The 21,963-nt window shown below is 35.3% G+C and overlaps 1 long non-coding RNA gene across 5 annotated transcripts; it reads right to left on the bottom strand.

Annotated features, from left to right (window-relative positions):
* Positions 1-1,858: 1,858 nt before the first annotated feature.
* On the bottom strand, positions 1,859-5,471 carry LOC113319175. Of its 5 annotated transcripts, none has more exons than XR_003345183.1 (9): positions 5,220-5,471; positions 5,097-5,134; positions 4,805-4,890; positions 4,563-4,669; positions 3,228-4,481; positions 2,998-3,133; positions 2,667-2,880; positions 2,471-2,534; positions 1,859-2,165 (listed from the first exon to the last, which is right to left on the bottom strand). It is a non-coding gene; the product is annotated as an uncharacterized LOC113319175 (long non-coding RNA). The 5 variants fall into 5 exon arrangements; XR_003345184.1 differs by having other exon boundaries at positions 2,471-2,528; XR_003345185.1 differs by lacking the exon at positions 2,471-2,534 and having other exon boundaries at positions 3,228-3,275; positions 4,389-4,481.
* Between the last annotated feature and the right edge of the window lie 16,492 nt (positions 5,472-21,963).

The following is a 21,963-nucleotide window of genomic DNA, read 5'->3' as shown; positions in this document are numbered from 1 at the left end:
ATATTTTTCTTTGCAGCGCAAATAAAACCACACTAACCAAACACTTCTAAAAACGGATTGCAAAGTTGCTGAGTAATTTCATGCTCAAAATTAAAGAAAGAATCAACAGTTTCAGTTATGAAAGCATGAAAAGTCGGCAGGGTCGACAAATTTAGAAGATAACGACTATTGGTAGCCGGCATACTTGTAATATTTAGTCAGCAGGGTCGATAATTTATAGAGTGCCGACTAATACTCAGTCGGCAGGGTCGATAATCCATATAGTGTCGACTAATGCTTAGTTGGCAGGGTTGTATTTAAATAATACAACAGCTTATAACTATATGGGATTCAGAAAACACAAGAATTTTCACAATATTAGTCAGCAGGTAGAAATTTCAAGAACCAACGACTAATAAAACTACATTTAGTCAGCAAGGTTTTAAGGTTGAATATTGTGATGACCATGTAAATGGCACTTCTAGATATGAAAATTCGGCATGATATTCAACCTAAGAAGACAAAGACTAATCCTAAATATTGTTAGAGCATAGCTCGGTTGAACCCACCAAGCGTTGGTATGTCAAGTTTGGTTGTCATATTTTAGTGAATCAAAACTCATTTAAAGAGTTGCTTGATTATATACTAGAGTCAACTTCTTATAGGTTAGCTTGAAAGTGTTAGGATATTAGACTTACAAGTATTACATGAAGACTTGAAGAATGTGAAGAAGTATGGAGCTACAACGACAACATCATCCTTCCTCTTGAGGTTAGTAATATTTGACTTGAACTATTTCATTCCCTAACGTATCTTTCAAGTCGTGCATATTGAAAACATAACTACGAAGTTGTGTATGATATTCTAGTTAGACATAGTATTAAGGAATACAATACGAGGTTTATTGCTTAACCATTAAATTTTGTATATAAGACATCGACATGATCATATGAATGCTATTGTGATTATGTATGGGTATGAGTGAATATTTCATCCTAGGAAACAATGTTTTTGATTCGTTTAAAGGAAGTAAGTTCATAAACTTGTTTTGTGGATCGAAAGAGAAATCGCTAGGCTTATTGGTATTATTATTCATTGCAAATCTATTTTGAATTACTAATATGTGTGTTTAGTATAACCGGTCATAAACATGTTTATGTATCTTGGTAAAACTATTCACAAGGCCTGACTTATGTATTGGTATGACTTTTATTAGTGAAACCGATCTTAAGTAATCACTCAAGATGGTATGATCGATGCCTTGTAAATAGAAACTTTTATCTAGTCATTGGGGAACCGATCCTAGTAAGAGGTGTAACAAATTTACAAGAGGGAATCGATCCTTGTAAGAGGTGCAACACATTTTTAGTAGATGGGGGAACCGATCCTATGAGCATGTGCAACAAGTTTGTAGTTTTGGGGGAACCGATCATATGGACATGTGTAGCCGAATACAAGTAGTTACCATAAGTTGTGGGGAACCGATCCTAGTACCTAGTCAACCGAATTTTGGTAACTAGCATGACTATGCACAATACTCACATGGAGGTATAACCGAACTTGTTTTGGTAGAACCGTGACAGTCGTTATTGTGAACTTAAGAGACACATATAAGTGTCTCAAATCGTGCGTTCGGAATCGTTTGAGACGACTAAAGCGACACTTATAAATGTCTCTTATTTAACCTAAGCGACACTTATAAGTGTCTCTTAATTAATTTTAGGCGACACTTATAATTAATTTAAGCGACATTTATGTCTGTCTCAACATTAAATTAGCTTTTTAAAAAAAATTTAATTTTTCAGTTCGGAATACCCAAAATCAATATTATTTCCTGCACCTCCATATTTTAATTTTCTTCACCCCAATACAAGCCGCATTTCCATTCTCAATCAAATATTAGCACTAACAACAAAAATGAAGTCTTACATTTAATGTCTTCAAGGAAAAAATTAAAAAAAAAGGCTAAAATACTAGAGAAATGACTCAAGTGACTCATCAGGAATAAAAGATGTTGAAACTCATCAGGAATAAAATATGTTGAACATAATCAGTAACAGAAAACTTAAATGACAAAGACTTGATAATCGTCTAGTTTGGAACATTGGCAGAATGGGAAATCCAGAATGATCATAGATTGATCTCCTTGTTATCTCACAAATAGTACAAGCAATGAGCTTCCATACCTGAAAAAAACAATGGGGTTCCATAAGAAACATTGACATTTATGATCCATGGCCAAATGGCAACTCTCAAGAATCAACTGAAAAGAAATGAAGGGTGCCTGCTACTGCAAGTTTGACAAGATTTTAAGAGACATGATTTTCTACTGATTATATTATTAATAGTGGAAACCTATGATCTGCATACATTAGTCAGGGAAGACATACAATTTTAATGAACAGAGGAACCACTAGATTTTCTACTGATTATATTATTAATAGTGGAAACCTATGATCTGCATAAATTAGTCAGGGAAGGCACACACTACCTTGTAACTCCATATCAATTCATAACTTTCCACATTCAAACTCTTCATTACTAGGCACCTACAACTAGATGCAGTTCATCATTAAAATTGAGAAGCATAAGGATTTGACGGTCAAAATGAGCAGAAACATATCCGAAAGTACAGTCGAATACCACTTTCATTAAATTTAAATACGATTAAACATGAATACACTTACCGAAAGGAATTCCATAGCAGAAATCATGAATCTTTGCTGCCTTTATGGTCTCTTTGATATCTTGCTCTTGTAATTTCACTAAGAACTTTCCATCTACAAGCGCTTCATTACTAGGATGTGATCTAACTGATCCCTCTGCGTGCAACTTTGAATCACCAGCTGGAGAAGTCATTGGGATTTTCATATCCAAACTACAGGGCTATATACCTCTTAACTGAAGACAGAAAAAACATTGAAGTCACTGTAAAAATCTATAAAAGGACCAAGCAAATTTTTGTATGACTAATTATATCTTCCAATCAACGAATTTACATGGTTGAATACATCTTACCCTCCAACAACAACGATTTCTTCCTTGGTAGATGTGTGTCTGCAGATGAAACTCCTTGGGGTTAACTTGAAACATCTCTCGATCGGGAAGTTGAACCACAGAAGAAGCATACATGGGATCTTGCACTACCCTTCATCTGCAACCATTTAGTATGTTAGAGTTCAAAGTGAACAAAATATATATAACACCCAGCAAAGAGTTGCAACATGTTTTGATAACATAAGGAATACCTTGTAACCCTCAAGCCACCACCACCACCACCATCTCCAATACCCATCCTATACAATAACATGTGACATCGTTTTAACTTTAAAATTCTAAGAACCAGCATTGGATACTCAAACCGTGAAGGTTACTAACAACTACGAAAAATTGCGAGAACTGAAAACAATGTTTGTGTATCAGGGAACAAAGTCAGGAGACTGTTAACAAAATGGAAAAAAAAAAAAAAAGCACCAGCACCATGGTACTAAAATTCACTGCCACCACCATCTCCATTAATCACCCCATACTACTCAGCTACAATTCATCACCACAACCTGATCCATATTATTACAAAACACCACCATTACCATCTCCAGTACCCCCACTTCACTTAACTACAAGTCACCATCACCACCATCTCCAATACTTGTTCCTTACTACTTCAAATTACCACCTCCACCATCTCCAGTCATTTGCATAACACAATAAACAGAGAACACAGACCAAAGTTAAAAATCAAAGCCAATAACAAAGAATACCACTACACTTCCTTCACAACAAAAACAATTATATTTTAGATTCAGCTCAGACAATTAATACAATGCATTCAACTGGTTATCCAAACTTAAGGGAACACTGCAACTGAAATTTAAGAAACCAAAGTTGTTAATGTTGTCTTTACTTAGTATATATATTTCTTTGTACTTGTTGTTTATTCTGTGAGTAGTGCGTCAGTTAATAATTATCCTTTACACATTTCTATATTAATCTTCATGCACATTACCGTAATTATTAACCGTAAACTCCAGAATTCCCAAATTCAGTTGACCTTGTACAGCAAAAGCAGAATGTCTTCGACTATTTATTTCAACTCTATTGACATAGCTAAATGATATACCGCAAGTTCAACGACATAACTAGCAAGAACAGATACATGTAGAGAACCTAATAACCGACAATGATTAAATCTTAATATGGTCGAGGGACAAATTTTCCTAGACAAAGTCTACCCACTGAGAGAAGACACTAGAACATCAGTGTCAGGCACATATACAAATCAATCTCGCACAAGGATACATAACCATCTATATCAATATCGCATACCTTGACAATTAACAAGTTGATCAAAAGCAAACACCGGCGCAATCAGAGCGCGATCAAATACTATTTGACACCTGAAAACTCACCCAAGAAAAGCTCACCCTGAGTAAAAATCTTTAGGCAAATATACATCCCTCACTTGTCCAGATCTTTCAAATGGAATATGAAGGTCTTCAGGCCTGCAAACATTTAAAAACCATTAGTAAACACACAAAATCATCAAGAATCCACAATTAACCAACACATTAAAAAAAATGTACCTGCAATTCATGTTCGACTCTTTCCTTCCACCTCCACCACAGCCTCTCCTTGGTGGACTATAATGGTGGACTAATACTGTGAACTATATCAGCTCCTGATGATTTCCCTGCCATCATTCGTTCCACACAGCTAAATATATATATATATATATATATATATATATATATATAATTGGCTCAGAAAATTAAACTTAAAATCCAAAATTGTGCAAAATCAAAACCCTAGATGCGAGAAAATATACCTAAAAAACAACAATTAAGCCTTGAAATCAAGTTCTTGTGAAACCAAAAGAGAGAAATTAATGAATTAGAGATCTGGTTCTTCTAGCTGTGAAGAAGATCGAGAAAGTTAGACAAGAATAATCAAACACATGGTAGTGAACATAAAAATAAAAAATTAAATCAACAGATTAAACATAATAACCCCTAAAATCACACATAATTAGCCTTGAAACCAAAAAACTCATCATTTGTATAACAGGAAGCACATAGCAACAGAAGTACTTGAATGTGAAATAGAGTTAGGGTTTATACTTCTCACGGTGTACTTGAATCTTCTACTGAATCTTCTTCTGCAAATTGACAATAAAGAGTTAAAATCCATTTCTAGGGTTTACAAAATCAAAACAACCAAAGAATCTGAAATGAGTTTTATACCTGAGATTAGGTTACTCAAAATCTGTGAAATGGGTGTTGATTTTTCTTGTAATAAGATTACGTTTAATTTGTGCTCGATTTAGGGGTTTTTTACGCAAAATAGATCTGATTTAAGTTACTTAAAGTCTCTGCTTTAATCTAGTATTGATTTGTGGAAAGATTCGAGGAAATAAATAGATTTGAGGAAAGTTGGGGTTCATCTCTGAGCAATCGGGTTCTAGGGAACTCAACTTTGTGAGACGAGAGAGAAAAACTATCGGGGTGAGAAGGATAGAGAAGGAAAGGGAAAGAAAAGAAAAAAATGAAAAATAAATTATTTTGGTTAAATGGGAAAATGTTTACGCACCCAAAAAAAAAAAAAAAAAAAGGGGAACCTAAAATAAATGAAGGGAATTAATGAAATTCGGTTTCAAATTATTTGGTATGAGATATAGAATGGTGGGGAATTTCAGAGGGAAATTAGCGTGAGAAAGGTTTAGAAAATTGGAAAGAGAGGTAATATGGAGGGAAAGTTTGAGATTTCAGAGGGAAATAAAATAGAAATAATTTTTTTTCCAAATTAGTTAAAAAAGAAATTTATAAAGTTTTAGATTTATAAGTATATGATATTTTAAGACACTTATGAGACACTTATAAGAGTAGTTGAAAAATCAGAATTAAAACAACTCATATCTTTCATTTGAGACTCTTATATGAGTGGAAGCACTAAAGACACATATATGTGTCTCGAAACCAAAAATCGATATGTCTCAAATTGGGTCATATGGTGTAGTGATCACATAGTTCTTAGAATTCAGACGAACCAATTCTAAACTTGTTTGGAAGTGTGGAAAATCGTTTCCAAGGTTGTAAGTATGAAAAGGGACTTGCAAAGTAAAGATGTCGACATACTTTACACATGTGCAGTAACTCTTATCATCAATTGTTCAAAGATATTCCTTAATAGCTAAAGGAGAATCCCAGGATCGAAATAAATTGAGAATCTTTTATTTAAGGTTTCTTAGTTTTTATACGCTATTTAATCTCCAGCAATTAAATGCATATCTTTAGAAAATAATAATTAGTAATGTGCATTTACTGATTATAGATTTTTCTATTGCGATTTCGGTCAATATTTGGACAGTGCATTTCCAGGAATTATTAAAACCGATTTTGTGTTTATTGCGTATCTTTGAGAATATTCGGTTTTGGAAATTCCTTGGTGTCCAAACTTCCTTGTCTATAAATATTGAAGTTTGCATTTCTAGCAAACTAATCCTCAGAGCCAGTAAAACTACCTAGTTGTGTTCTTACTGGTGGAGCCGCCTATTCGGAGAGGAAAGTAACCTAATTAGGCGAAATCTCTTACGGCCGCTCAGTTTAAAGACTTCTTTGGGATTGAGAAGCTCTACTAGTACCGTTGGTGGGAAACTAGATAATTGCAGTTTATTATTAGTTTTCGATTGACTTGATTGACTAACGGTTGTTGAACTTTGATTGCACCTAATTTGTTTATGCTTGAGAATCTTCTCTTCTGAGATAAGATTCACTCAAACTAGATCGAAGTTTCGATGGGGATCTTTAGAACTGTTTGTAGATCTAAAGACGTCTTGTGATAATCCAACGTTAACAGACTCCGTTCGGTGTGTGGTTGATCACAGGAGATTCAAGTTGATTGTGTGCAGGTGCTGATTGAAGATCATTAAAGAAGATTTTGAAGACAAGAAGATTTTTTGGGTTCATAATTTTTGGTGTACACAATACTTGTTTCGGCTGGAAAGGGATCCAACTATAATCGGTTTATCTTTGTGATAGATTGGATTGATTAGTTGAGTAGATCGGCATTAATACACTTCTTTGTGATTAATAGTATTGATTGCATAGTCTAACAATTACTTCGGTAGTTGTTGAGAGACTGATCTAAGGACCCCGAAAAAGGAGTTTATTGGTTAAACGGAAAATCCTTTGTCAGACTCATATCACATTGTTTGAAAAGAGTTGTTACCGAACAAATTTGTTGTTCCTTTACTGTTTGGAATACGAACAAAGGAATTGTTCCAAATGCGTGACTTATTTACAAGTTGGAGGCGCGGGGATACTGAGGGAACTAGGTGAACTATAGGTTTAGTTTCTTGGTCTCAACATTACGAAGTTGTTTTGATTTTATATAGCGTCTTAATTCTGAGGGTATTCAATTCTGGACTATGTCCCGGGGTTCTTCTGCATTTGCGGTTTCCTCGTTAACAAAATCTTGATGTGTCTTTTACTTTTCTATTTCCGAAATTATAATTGTTTTATTATAATTAGAAGTAAAATACACAAACGTCAATTCCTATTTTACTTGATAGAAAATCCCTAGTGTTTGGTTAAGTCCGAACTTATTATCAAGTAAACATACTTTATTGTTGTATTGTCTCGATCTCGTATCCATAGACGATAACACGAAGTGTGAACCGATTAGTTGTATTGTCTCGACTCATTCCATAGACAATCACTTTCGGAAAAGGACTTATAGGTGGAAAAGTTTTAGATTGAGGTATATTTGGGTACCCTCGTATTTTCAATTGGTATCAGAGCAGGCAAACATGAAAAGTGCATGCATCCAGTTACTAGATGGTGTACTAGACCTGATTGGAAGAAGAGGCCTACTTGATGAAAGAGTTGATACTAAATGGAAACGAGTACTCTACTACAAAGAGTTACTAAAAACAGCCCATGAAAAATCGTCAGATGAAGTTGTGCACCTTAACAACACTCTTAATCATCTTGAGAATGTTTTGCGGAAGTTTCAGTCTCTACTTGATGAGATTACTCCTTAAAAGGAATTAAGTAACCTGAGAATACACTTGTATTAAACGACGAATAAGTTTAAACTCTTTTTCAGAAAAATAGACTTCAGTTTTTGATTCTTTTCAATAATTGTAAAAGTATATTATCAATAAAACTATCTAGTTATGAATAAAATTATTGATTTATAATTTTTCTTGTAATAGTTTTCGGTTACATAGCCTGTGCTTGACTGCTTTATTTTATTGCTATGTATGTTTATGGGATGTTTGATTTCGGTTTTATTACCTTGATATTCGATCTCATAATGTGCGAACCCTTATGGTTTCGGTGACTTTTTGATTTAGCCGGATTAAGTTCTAGCCCATGTTGGTAGGCTTTATCAAAGGATCATGAGGGGTTCTTGTAGAAACAATATGTGAAAAAGTCACAATATGTTGAATCTTTTGGTTTAGCATAAAAGCATATGTGTTTCGAGGTTTCAACTTTTGCATTGCATAGATAAAACTGGTTTTCAACCTTTCTATGGTAAAGGTTGTTATTTGTGTTGTTTTTTTGTTTTGGCGGGAGGATGACAACTTCAACGAGGGAGAGTTCTAATTGAACTTATGCTTAATGACATATATTTCTGGGATGAAGAGGATGCGGAATTTGAGGTAACAATATTGTTAGTTAATCGTTTTCCTGTTTAAGAAGAGCATGATTTTATTTCATATCCTTATTGCTTTTGCTTAACAAAATTTCAATACAATTGATGTTTATTCAATTATTTGTGTATGGATGTTTGATTGTGGTTCAATTGTTTCCGGTTAAGAATAACTATTGCTATCTTTCGTTATTGTTTGGTATCAATTGTTTAGGCTTACAAAATTTCGGTGCAATTGCGGTACTATAATATCTATGTTTGTTTCAATTGCTTCCGGTTAAGATAAATGATTATGAAAGTTGATTTATTTGGTTTGTATGGATTGTTTATGGCTTAACAAAAGTGTTTCGGGATCATTTGTTTAGTCCAAGTGATTTCCGGATAAGAGAAACTAAGTTTTTCGGATCTTAGTTAGACTTATCAAATGTGATGGATTCGGTTATTCAAGTCTAACCGAATGCCTTAACAAGAATTACTAGTTAACTAACCTAGTATTTGTCTTGTTTAAAAGTGAAAGGTCTAAGTTATTTTTGAGAATAATTAGAGCCTGATGAGAAAAATAAAGTTAATTCTGATCTTTATTTTGGTCTTATCGAACAAGCGATTGTATTTGTACAATCGGTTTAGCCAAAGAACTAAGGTGCTTAGTCGATTTTTGAAGTGCTAAACTATTAGGGAAAATTGCTTCGGGCAATTGTTTCCTAGATAACATGTTAAAACCAAATTCTTGTAGTTTCGGTTTTGATATTGGTTATCTAAAATGGTGTGTAAAACCCTCGTGCTCAACTCTTATAGGTTTGCAAATTCTCTTTGTGAGATTTGTAAGATCCTTTCAGTTTGTCCTTTATTTTTTCGTTTCTTTGTCATTTTGTGACAAAAAGGGGGAGAAATATATGAAGTAAACAAGTGATATATATTGACTTGTTGTGAGTTGTATCACTAAGGGAAAGGACAATTGTGCTAAAACGTTTATTCTAACGAAAAGAGTGAAAGCATAGACTAAGGGGGAGTCACATACCATATGATATGTAGTTATGAGGAACTACATGGAAATAACAAAGACGTGCGGATTGAAAATCTCTTATCTTACCTTTAGGGGGAGTATTAGCTTTGTTATTATAATGTCAGCAGCGGCATTTAAGGATTGAATTTAATGCAGGTTTTGTGTTGTTGAACTTGGAATCAAGCGTATGTGTATAATGAATTTTTGTAATTTGTTTATCCATATGATGTAAGAGTTTTGTCACTAAAATTGACAAAGGGGGAGATTGTTAGAGCAAAGCTCGGTTGAACCCACCAAGCATTGGTATGTCAAGTTTGGTTGTCATATTTTAATGAATCAAAAATCATTTAAAGAGTCTCTTGATTATATACTAGAGTCAACTTCTTATAGGTTAGCTTGAAAGTGGTAGGATATGAGACTTACAAGTATTACATGAAGACTTGAAGAATGTGAAGAAGTATGGAGCTACAACGACAACATCATCCTTCCTCTTGAGGTTAGTAATATTTGACTTGAACTGTTTCATTCCCTAACGTATCTTTCAAGTCGTGCATATTAAAAACATAACTGCGAAGATGTGTATGATACTCTAGTTAGACATAGTATTAAGGGATACAATACGAGGCTTATTGCTTAACCATTAAACTTTGTATATAAGACATCTACATGATCATATGAATGCTATTGTGATTATGTATGGGTATGAGTGAATATTTCATCCTAGGAAACAATGTTTTATATTCGTTTAAAGGAAGTAAGTTCATAAACTTGTTTTGTGGATCGAAAGAGAAATTACTAGGCTTATTGGTATTATTATTCATTGCAAATCTATTTTGAATTACTAATATGTGTGTTTAGTATAACCGGTCATAAACATGTTTATGTATCTTGGTAAAACTATTCACAAGGCCTGACTTATGTATTGGTATGACTTTTATTAGTGAAACCGATCTTAAGTAATCACTCAAGATGGTATGATCGATGCCTTGTAAATAGAAACTTTTATCTAGTCATTGGGGAACCGATCCTAGTAAGAGGTGTAACAAATTTACAAGAGGGAATCGATTCTTGTAAGAGGTGCAACACATTTTTAGTAGATGGGGGAACCGATCCTATGAGCATGTGCAACAAGTTTGTAGTTTTGGGGGAACCGATCCTATGGACATGTGCATCCGAATACAGGTAGTTACCATAAGTTGCGGGGAACCGATACTAGTACCTAGTCAACCGAATTTTGGTAACTAGCGTGACTATGCACAATACTCACATGGAGGTAGAACCGAACTTGTTTTGGTAGAACCGTGAAACCCATGATTGGTGATTTGATAGGATAATCAATCACATAGTTCTTGGAATTCAAACGAACCAATTCTAAACTTGTTTAGAAGTGTGGAAAATCGTTTCCAAGATTGTAAGTATGAAAAAGGACTTGCAAAGTAAAGATTTCGACATAGTTTGAACATGTGCAGCAACTCTTATCATTAATTGTTCAAAGATATTCCTTAATAGCTAAAGGAGAATCCCAGGATCGAAATAAATTGAGAATCTTTTATTTAAAGTTTCTTAATTTTTATATGCTATTTAATCTCCAACAATTAAATGCATATCTTTAGAAAATAATAACTAGTAATGTGCATTTACTGATTATAGATTTTTCTATTGGGATTTCGGTCAATATTTGGACAGTGCATTTTCAGGAATTATGAAAACCGATTTTGTGTTTATTGCATATTTTTGAGAATATACGGTTTTGGAAATTCCTTGGTGTCCAAACTTCCTTGTCTATAAATATTGAAGTTTGCATTTCTAGCAAACTAATCCTCAGAGCCAGTAAACTACCTAGTTGTGTTCTTACTGGTGGAGCCGCCTATTCGGAGAGGAAAGTAACCTAATTAGGCGAAATCTCTTACGGCCGCGCAGTTTAAAGACTTCTTTGGGATTGAGAAGCTCTACTAGTACCGTTGGTGGGAAACTAGATAATTGCAGTTTATTATTAGTTTTCGATTGACTTGATTGACTAACGGTTGTTGAACTTTGATTGCACCTAATTTGTTTATGCTTGAGAATCTTCTTTTCTGAGATAAGATTCACTCAAACTAGATCGAAGTTTCGATGGGGATCTTTAGAACTGTTTGTAGATCTAAAGACGTCTTGTGATAATCCAACGTTAACAGACTCAGTTCTGTGTGTGATTGATCACAAGAGATTCAAGTTGATTGTGTACAGGTGATGATTAAAGATTAAAGAAGATTTGAAGACAATAAGACTTTTTGGGTTCATAATATTTGGTGTACACAATATTTGTTTCGGCTGGAAAGGGATCCAACTATAATCGGTTTATCTTTTTGATATATTGGATTGATTAGTTGAGTATATCGGCATCAATACACTTCTTTGTGATTAATAGTAGTGATTGCATAATCTAACGATTACTTCGGTAGTTGTTGAGAGATTGATCTAAGGACCCGACAAAGGAGTTTATTAGTTAAACGGAAGAGCCTTTGTCAGACTCATATAACGTTGCTTGAAAAGATTTGTTACCGAACAGATTAGTTTTTCCTTTACTGTTTGGAATACGAAGCAAAGGAATGGTTCCAAGTGCGTGACTTATTTACAAGCTGGAGGCTCAAGCATACTGAGGTAACTAGGTGAACTATAGGTTTAGTTGTTTGGTCTCAACTATACGAAGTTGGTTTGATTTTGTATAGCGGCTTAATTCTGAGACTATTCAATTTTGGACTAGGTCCCGGGGTTTTTCTGCATTTACGGTTTCATCGTTAACAAAATCTTACTGTGTCTTTTACTCTTCGATTTTCGCAATTATAATTGTTTTATTATAATTAGAAGTAAAATACACAAATGTTAATTCCTATTTTACTTGATAGACAATCCCTAGTATTTGGTTAAGTCCGAACCTATTATCAAGTAAACATACTTCGTTGTTGTATTGTCTCGATCTCATATCCATAGACGATCACAGGAACTGTGAACCGATTAATTGTATTGTCTCGAGTCAGTCCGTAGACAATCACTTTCGGAAAAGGACTTTTAGGTGGAAAAGTTTTATATTGAGGTATATTTGGGTACCCTCGTCTTTTCAAATATGAAAAGCCGATAAGGTCGTCGAACAAACACCATGTTGACTACATAATTGTAAATTCAGAAATTCTAATTTTCTGACCTAATATGTCATTTAAAAAACAAAACAAAGTATTAGATAAAGTTTGAAAGAATTAATCAAACAAAACAAATTATTAGATAGAGTTTGAAAGAATTAATCAACAATAAAAAAAAATCTATTTGACGATTTTTTTGCATTTAAAAACAATAAATTGATCATTAGATTGATGGTGAAGGAGAAGGAAAAGAATAGGGTTTGAATCTAAAACAAAAAAGAGAGTAGTTTTGGTTATTTTTATGATAAGGGTAATTAGGTAACTTTATACATATTAGACACCCCTTAACCCGTTATTATGGTTGGGAACAACATGGGTATACCCCAATTAATCTGGGTATACCCCAATTTGTCCAGGATATATATTTAACGAGACAAAAAAGATAGTGGTTACAAATTATGTCTTTTGTGACGGGTATCTATCATCGTATAAGTAAAACTCGTGACTGGAAAAATTCTCGCTGAACAAATCATTGGCGACAGAGGAATTTGCGACAAGATTTTGTTGTCATCCATAATTTCGGTGATAATTCTAAACACGAAATAGTTTTTATTTTCATACTAACAATTTTGGATCCGTCACATGTGAATATGTTTGCTGACAAAAAAAAAAAAACTCTTTGATGGAAAAACATTTGTCACTATTTTTTTGGATAACTGGAGAATTTTATTTATTATGTTTTGTCAGACTCAAAATACCCGGATAACAAAGATGTTATAAGCATTTTTCATGACTAAATTCCTCAATCACTAGTCTGTCTTTCATAACCGTTTTGGAAATGGAATTAGCTAACTGATTGAGATTTCTACTAACATGACTAATCTTTGAAATTAAACTGAAACGACTCTAACAAGAGTTTTATATCTCTTATAATTTTCTTATTTTCCCATCTCACAAGTAGGGTATTAAATTACTCCTTGTATAATGTGGCGGTTGTTCAATGCATTACGTTTTTATTTATGATGTTAATATTGATGGTGCAATTTTTAATCTAAGAAAAATTTAAATTACGTATGATAATCGTAATAACACAAAATAAACAAAAAACTAAATAACATAATACCATAGTGAATCGAATTGTCCTTGAACTTCAATCAGCCCACTCCACCAAAAAACACCTAGGACATTCCCAGAAATGCCTTCCATATGTGTCTTCTTCGGAAGAAGTCCGCAAATGCATAGAAGTTTTGCAACCGGGCTTTGAGCATGCACTGATTCTTTGTGGACAATGTTTGTATTCATGATCTCCATATCCACAATGCTTGCAGTGTAATAGCTCCTTCTTCAATTTAGCTTTAAGTTTGAATATTTGCAGAGTGTTGCAATCTTTTCTTCTTCTTCTTTTTTAATCTTCATAGCATCATCTAGCATATGTGGTTCCTCTGGACAACTGGGATCTTAACATTGCAAATACCTGAGCTTTTCCTGTTGTGATTCAATCACCATTCTTATGCGTGAACCACCTTCCCGCGGACACTTTGAATACATCCAAGGACATTGCATAAAACTGTGGTTATCCATGAAACATAATAGACAAACCTCTTTTGCTTCGACACATAATATTTTCTTCGCTTTGCCTTTAGAAAACATGGTGGATGTTGAGAAAGAAATCGGATGGTTTGGTTTAGAATAAAACCTAGTGGCGTATTTATAATAGAAAATAGGCGTTGGTAATTCAAACAGGCGGTTTTAGTAAAGTCGCGCGGTTTTACTACAACTTCAATAAAAATCGAGTACAATTTTTGGCCTCTTGTTTATCTTCGTTTGATGTATCTTCCATTCAACGCGCTCTTTGACAGTTTCGCTTTTGTTTTTGAATTTTTGGTTGTTAACTTTCAAACTGGAGCTCTTCTTTGCCTTTTAGCGGAACATTTTCTCGGAACAACTTCAAAAACTTGCAGTTCCCTCTTACAATTTTCAATCTTTTTAAAACTCCCACATATCTTAGAAATAACAGCTTCAAGTTTTGCATCGCAAAAAAGTGTGATCGCCTTTTCATCCATTGAGATATAGATTTTAGAAGAGAAAATTCAAGAGAAGTGAATTTTGGTGTGAGTGAATTGTTTGAAATTGATGGTAATTTATAGAGGTAAAAAGTGAATTTCGAATTTTAAAAAAACTACCCGTTGGCGTTTTTGCTACAAACGCCAGCGTTTTATGATCGAACGCCGCGTTGAATCCTTGAGCGCCAGCGTTTCTCCTTCCGACGCCGGCGCTTCACCTACGATCGCTAGCATTTGTCTTACGCCCGCGTGCTTGATTGTCTAACGCCAAGTGCTTTACCATAATGGAAAAACCAGTTTGGCCATCCACCTGGCTCAACAAGCACATGGGTTTGTTCATTCCTATAGGAACTGCTCTTAGTTCTAAACAATCTTTAAATTCAGAAAAGGATTAGTGTCATCATCGGGCCCACATCAGGTTACCTAACAAAAATCCTTGGCATTTATTTAAGCCCCAAGTTTTTCGGAAATAGATATTTCATGCAAAGGAGCCTAAAAAGTAGTAAAACCCTTCTTACTATTTTATACCCTCGGTTTCTGAAAAAGTGAAAATCCCTCTTTTCCAAAAACGGAGGTAGTATCTCGCAGAGCGGCATAGACTTTTTAGGAGCGTGAAGCCCGAAGAAGAAGCTATTTGATGTCCATATTCCGGAAGGACGAAGAAGATAAAATTACAGATTACAGAGGAACCTACCTACTGGCTACTAATATCAAAATGGGCCACAAATTGGAAATGCCAATTTGTTGATCCACATCACTTCCATTTTGGCTATTTCTTCTTGTTTTACAGTTTTAACTCTCTCGAAATGAAAGAGACATAACTATGTTATCTATTCATGTTTAGCTCTCGAAGTCCCAAATCCCACCATATTTAGAAATGCGGGTCCACGCGGTGTTGGGTATGATCCCGGATATTAGAAAACTATGGGTTCTCTTATGTACTTGTAAAAATACCACTCACAAATTTATGCTTCAGCTGATCTAAAGATATATGGGTTCTGGACATCTGACATCAAGAGAGGGAAGAATTTGGTGTCTTGCTCCAGTTAAGTCTAGTAGTGTCCTAGATACAAAGAGAATTAAGAATCTAAATGGGAATTCATCTGTTAAATCACATAACTGAAACATAATGCATGTAACTCGGCCGCTATATTTCATCTGTTAAATCGGATATGACATACTTAATTAGGTACTCCTCTTCATAAAGTTTATTTCCATATAAGCTGAAACACAACACAATGTGATGGTGGATGCAAACAACAACATGAAACCAAATTGTACTACGGATATGATGATGCATGTGATACATATATATGCATGACATGATTATTATGATAAGAGTGATGGATGCTGTTCATGTCATCTCAGTCAGAGTATTACTGATCTTCTGCTGGTTCTTCTGGAGCTACCTTTTCTCTCTTTCTGCTACCCAGTGCAGTGTCTGCAGCTAGAGACTTGACTGATTTTGCCACAACCTTGCAAATCTCAAGTTTGATTCGATTACCTCTTCTGGGTGGACATCTGATCACGCTCCTGTTCTCTACTGACTCCCCATGGCTGATTATTCCTCCATTCTCCATCTTGGCTCAATTATGTGGTTGTTGTACGAAAATGTGCTTATTCTCACTATCTTCTAGAGATAGATAGAGATATAACAAGGAGTAGTATTCAACACAGAGAAGAATGATAATCTGAATTAGCTAGGTTATGAAAACAAGCAAGGGAGAGCTTAGTATTTATACTAAGCTTGCTGTGGACTGAAGTGTGTGTTCACTTTTCACGGTTCACCTATACGCTGTTGTGTTCCTTGTGGGAATTAGGTAATTTCCTGCTGATTGCCCCATCTCTTTTTTTTAACAAGAAAACAAATGCATGCTAAGATTGCATGCTTAAGGGGAAATTCTAAATTTCTGATTAATAATAAAGTTAAGTTTCCTTGAACTCCACACTTCCTCTCCCAATGAACTTGGATGAACGCGATTTCAATCATTTGCATATTTGCCATTTAAAGTGATGTCATCATAAACTACTCGTATTAAAGATGACTACGATCTTTATATTACTTTGAAGATGACTAGGCAGTGTACTGAACCTATCTGCCTACCATTTCCAGAGAATGAGATGATGAAAATGGAAATGGATACGAAAGTCCGTGGAAACCTTCCTTCCGGTCCTACCTACTGTAAACCCACTTGTGCCGTTTAAGTGCCAAGTATTTGTCGATCATATGCATTTTGAACTGTAGGAGTGAAATATCGCACATTCATTATGTGTGCGAGGTAAAGGTCATCTTAGGTAGGCGAAGATAATCGCACATATTAAAATTAGGATGACGTATTTAATGATGTCAGCATAGTCACGAGTAAAGTATGATGCACTGTGCGAATATGTAATGTATGCGAGATTGAGTGAATTTACATGAGCGATTGTAACATACAGTGATTCCGAAAATAGGGGATCTATTAGTTGTCATCCACTATGTAGTATCCTATATAAGGGGAAGAAATTTGTGTAAAGGAGGGGATCTCTAAGGTGAGTGTTAGACAAGAAATTAAGAGAGAGAAAGTTTATTTGGAGAGCAAGTAAAGTCATTGTATCATCTTGTAACCAATTAAAGAACTTGGTAATAATAAAAGAATTCCATTATGTTTACTTAGAATCTTGTCTAAATTCATAAGGGTGTGGTTGTAGGATTTCCTGCAACTACATTTTGGCGCTAGAAACAGCTTGGTGTGATATATCCTGTTGGTGAATCTGTTTAAAAAATCAAGTTTTCTGAATTAAAAAACCTAGAATTTCTCCTTCAACATTTGAGATTTTCATTCGTTAATACAAGAAAGTGGAAATGGTAAGAATTAGATCTACTGTTAAGCAAGCGGCAGCAGCCAGAAGAAGTAAAAGAATCGCCGAACGAAGAAGAGGAGAAATTCATGAGCAATTAGAAGAAGGAGAAAGAACAAATCAAAGAAATGATGTTCCGAATGGACTACAATGTACATAAGAGCAGAATAATGAAATTGATTTTGATAGAGTGAGTATTCATACTGCACATACAAACTCTACCGAAGATGAATCACAGAGAACTTGAGATGAAGGAAGGATTTAAGGAAATGAAGAAAATATGACACTTGAAGAACTTAGACAAAGATTGATTGCTGAACGACAAAGAGAAGATGAAGAGCGTGCGAATTTGATACGACAGAATGATGATTTAATAGAAGAGAATCTCAGATTGCACGAACAAAGGTCAAGAAGCGTTACCCGATCAAGATCAAGAACCAACAGAAGTTTATCAAGACAAAGTAGATCAAATCGAAGAAATGCCAGGCGAGAACAGACATTAGATAATATCGATGAGAATTTTCAAGAAGATGATAATCTACAAGATTAACACGACGAGAGACGCACAATAAATGACCAATATGAACAGCAACATGAGCGTCGTCGCAGAAAAGAAGATCAAAGGAACAATAGACTTCAAGATGCAACCGCACGTAATCGTACTCATTACGCATCAGATAATAACGGAGAACATGATCCGGAACAAGGGAGAATTCTATTACATGGTAGAAAAATATTGAGGGATTAATATGCACGCGAACAAAAGGAAGAGAGACACAACGTTGTGCGCGAACGTGTGAGATTTGAACGAGAAAGACGTAGAAGAAGAAGAAGAAGAAGAGAAGAAATTGAAGAAAGAGAGATTGAGGAGGCTATACGTCAGAATAATCATGAGAATAGATTAAGACAAGCCAGATTAAAAAGACCTATGCAACAAGATTTAGACCAAACTATGAACGAAGAAATTCTCGGAGAAATGGCTGAATTGAGAGAAATGATGACTATGCGAAAAAATGGTGGAAGAAGGAAGTTAGAGGAAGCTGGGAAGACACCTTTTGCAAGGAAAATTCAAATTGCAATAATACCACCAAAATGCAACTTACCTGTATTCACTAGTATATTTGATGGTATTACATGTGCAGTACAGCACATAAAAGCCTATAGCCGATCTTTATTGTAGTGGGAAGAAAATGATGCGGTGTTGTGTAAATATTTTCCTGCGAGCTTGACAGGAGAATCCTTGCAGTGGTTTGAAGGATTACCAGTAGGAACTATTAGATCATTTCGTCACCTATAGAACGTCTTCTTAGGACAATATATCAGCAATAATATGTCAAGACCAGGAATTGAGACGGCCTTTGGAATTCGCAGAAGGGTCAATGAAAGTTTGCATCATCTAACAACACGATGGAGAACCATGTGTAGTGAAATGACAAGACGAGTGGATGAACGATTTCTTATACTAGACTTTGTCAATGCTCTTTTTCCTACAGATTTATTATATATATAGATTTTCAGGATAAAAGACACCATCACAATGTCGGAGTTGCGTGAATTTCAAGAAGAGTATATTGCACTTGAGGAGAAGCAGAGAGAAATGGAGTCTTATCCAGTTGCAATGCCTAATGCGAACACTGGAATGCAAGTTTACTCCCAAGGATGACAAATGTTGTTGCAAGTACATTGCAGGGAAATCAAGGAAGGAAAAGTACAAAAATAGAACAAAAACTGGTAGCAATGGGTAGTGCAGATCAGGAGGAACTCGAAAGATAATATAAAGAAGCACAATCCCAAGCTAGAGGAAGAAATAACAAGATTCAAAGAATGGATAATCCCATGGAAGATTATGGAGGTCAACAACCATGTCATAATAAAAGACAGGGAACTGGAAAGGTGATTTGGGAACAAATAAGCTTGCCAAAGTTGAATACTACAGTAGACAAAGTCTGGGAAGCTGTTATACTAATGGAAGAAATTCCTGAACCACACAACGTAGGAGATGAACCACCACCGGGTAGAAGGAGCAAAGAATTCTGTGTATATCATCGCTTTCATGGACACACAACAAGTAATTGCAGAAATGTGAGGAAGATCGTATTGAAATTATGATTGATCAAGGAAAATTGAGCCACTTCTTAGTACAGCAGCCGCAGAATCTACCACCACCACCACCAGAAGGAGATACATATGGTGAGGAAAGAGGAAAGAATACATTTGTAATTGAAGTAGGTGCGAAGGCAAGGAACCTTTATTGTAATTCGATTATACACTCTTTCAAAAATATAGAAGATTTTCATGACAACATCTTAAGTCGTGTATATTCGAGAGATAATGATGGAAGAGAAATTCTCAACCTTGCGAAAATATCACCATTAAAGGATTGGCAAAAGCAGGCCAGTTCATTCAGTGCGGAAGAAACACCAGGAGGAGGAGAATTACATGAATGTCCATTAGTGGTGAAGTTGGGAATAAATCCAAAAGCAAAAATAGATGATGATGATGAAGAAGAAGATGAAACGAATACTTGGGCTATAAATAGAATACTCATAGATCCTGGGAGTTCTGTTGATATTCTCTTTTATCATACATACAAGACCATGGGAGGAAGGGATGGCGAGTTAATTCCATCAACTTGCAAGATTTATGGATTCAGTGGAGCTGCGAACAAACCAAAAAGAGAAGTCAAAATGAGAATTCCACTGCGAAGCCTGCCAACAGAAATCGTATTTTGTGTTGTTGATGTTAAATCACCATATAATGCTCTGATTGGAAGACCATGGTTACATAGTATCTTGGGTGTGGCTTCGACATTTCATAAATGCATAAAATTTCCTTTACCTCAAGGTCTAGGCATAATAAGAGGAGATACAAATGAAGGTAGAAATTGTCAGGAAATTGATATTGATAAGTGTGAAGAGCGTGAATACAAACGAAGAAATTGGAAGCAGCATGCTAAGGAAAGTCAAAGAGGTGAAAGATTAATGGTGGATGTAGTGTCTAAATCTAGGAAGATGGACAAGAAGGATTTTGAAGCAGAATCTTCTGCGAATAATAACATCAAGCGAGTCAGGGAGATTACTTCTAAAGAAGGAGAGCGAGTTCAGAGGCATAAGTTGTGTTCTCAGAAGAAAAGTACCATATGCGATGATATTCGCACAGGGGAAATTGAAGATATCATGCGAAATAATGTTCTAAGAAGCATCAATGAACTTAAAGAAATACAAAAGATGAAAGGAGCAGAAGAGTAATATGAATATCTTTCTTCATGTATGAGAAATCAGTAAAAATTCTATGTACTAGAGTTATATAACTCACACATAAGAATGGAATGGAAAGTTTCTATTTTCATAAGATGATATCATTTTCATAAGGCAAATGTAAGACCTTAAAGTAAGACCTTAGTGTAAGGCAACAAATTATATAACCACAGAAGAGAGGCATCCAACTGTGGCGTGCACCCTAGTTCGCATACATGCAAGAGGCAAAAAGTAAGACCTATCGCACCTCACATTTTGGGAAAACCTGATAAGCATGATTCAAGGGAAAGCTACATCGACCCTGGAACTTGATTCATGGAGATTTGGGGTGAGAAAAAACGAAAAATCCCATCCAGGAGAGGTGCCTTAAATTTTCAGTCTAAGTTCATCACCTTAGATTGGAAGAACAAGGTGAGAAAGTCTCTCCTAAGGAGTGCAGAAACTCGATCAGGACGCTGAGGTACACAGTTGAGTCAAGAGTGCGGGGGGCGGTGGAGCCTACCTTAGAATTCTTGACAAGTCCTAACTATGATGCACTCGGTCCGAAGAAACCCCACTTAGGGTGCGGTCTCATAACCATAAACCTTATTGGTAGAGGGATAAGAGACTGCGAAATCAACTGGTTGTTGCATTACCGGATGGGAGGAGCAAACCTTAACCCGGTAGAGGTAAGCTTCCTTGAAGGGGCAACCAGGGGGAATATAAGGACGACACCCTCCATTAGTGTAGGATTAGAATCTCGCAACAATTATGTCTCAGCGAAATTATCAATAGTACATCACAATAGCGTCGCAGAACAGTTTCAGAAATGATAAAATAAATGACGTCATCTAAAGTCACGAGAAAGATGTGACAGTCTTGCGAAAATTAGAGAGCTTGCGAAATTAACATTTGTAAGGTTGCGAGAACGTCGCAAACCATATCCGAAAATAAAGGACAGATTAGTTGTCATCCACTATGTATTTCCTTATAAATAGTCATTCGAGTTGTAAAGGAAAGGGGGATCTTTTTTTGAGTAAGAAACAAGTAAATAGGAGAGAGAAAGTTCAGAG

The sequence above is a fragment of the Papaver somniferum genome, chromosome 10, assembly GCF_003573695.1.
Source record: "Papaver somniferum cultivar HN1 chromosome 10, ASM357369v1, whole genome shotgun sequence".
Lineage (NCBI taxonomy): Eukaryota > Viridiplantae > Streptophyta > Magnoliopsida > Ranunculales > Papaveraceae > Papaver > Papaver somniferum.
The sequence above is the reverse complement of the archived record's forward strand: the minus strand, read 5'-3'. Positions and strand labels throughout refer to the sequence as shown.